Here is a 725-nt window from a genome sequence, read left to right on the forward strand (position 1 = left end):
GCATGAAACACGCCTGCGGTGCCGTGGCCGTGCGGCAGGAGGGGCTGCCTGTGTTCTTGGGTGGGGGGGTGAGAAAAGAGGAGCCCTGGCACCCTTATATTCCATTGCTGAAAGGAGAGCCCTTAGATTTTGGGCTGCTTTCGCTCCTTTTCTGCCTTATTTCATGAGCAAATCCGTGCCAGCTCTGCCCAAGAGAGCTGGAGATGCTTGCAGCATCATCATCACCTCCCTCCTCACTCCCGGTTTCACGCCAGCAGCCCCCGAGCCGTGCACCCACCGCAGGGATGCAGCAGCAGCCCGCAGCATCGCAGCCGTGTCCCCCCCAGGCCCTGCTCCTCCAGCCCCCCTCTGCCCACTGCCCCAGGAAGCGGAGCAGCACCAGCCCCGCTTGTGTTCCGCTGAGCTGGTGCCCACCTGAGCCCACCCAAGTGCATTTTGGCAAATCCCTTTGCCAGGAGGACCCGCAGAGTCCGGCATCACAGGTCCCTGGGGATTTGTCTTTGTTTTCTGCTTTATTAACATGCTGCACACTGGTTGTGATTGTTCTTATCTCAACCCACATGTCTCTCTTCCCTTTCCCCCTTAAAAAGGCAAATTTAGATGAGATACTAGGAAAAAAATTTTTCCTATGAGGGTGGTGAGGCAGTGTCCCAGGTTGCCCAGAGAAGCTGTGGATGCCCCATCCCTGGAGGGGTTCAAGGCCAGGCTGGATGAGGCTTTGGGCA

This window comes from Pterocles gutturalis, unplaced genomic scaffold (genome assembly GCF_000699245.1).
Source record: "Pterocles gutturalis isolate BGI_N339 unplaced genomic scaffold, ASM69924v1 scaffold16709, whole genome shotgun sequence".
Lineage (NCBI taxonomy): Eukaryota > Metazoa > Chordata > Aves > Pterocliformes > Pteroclidae > Pterocles > Pterocles gutturalis.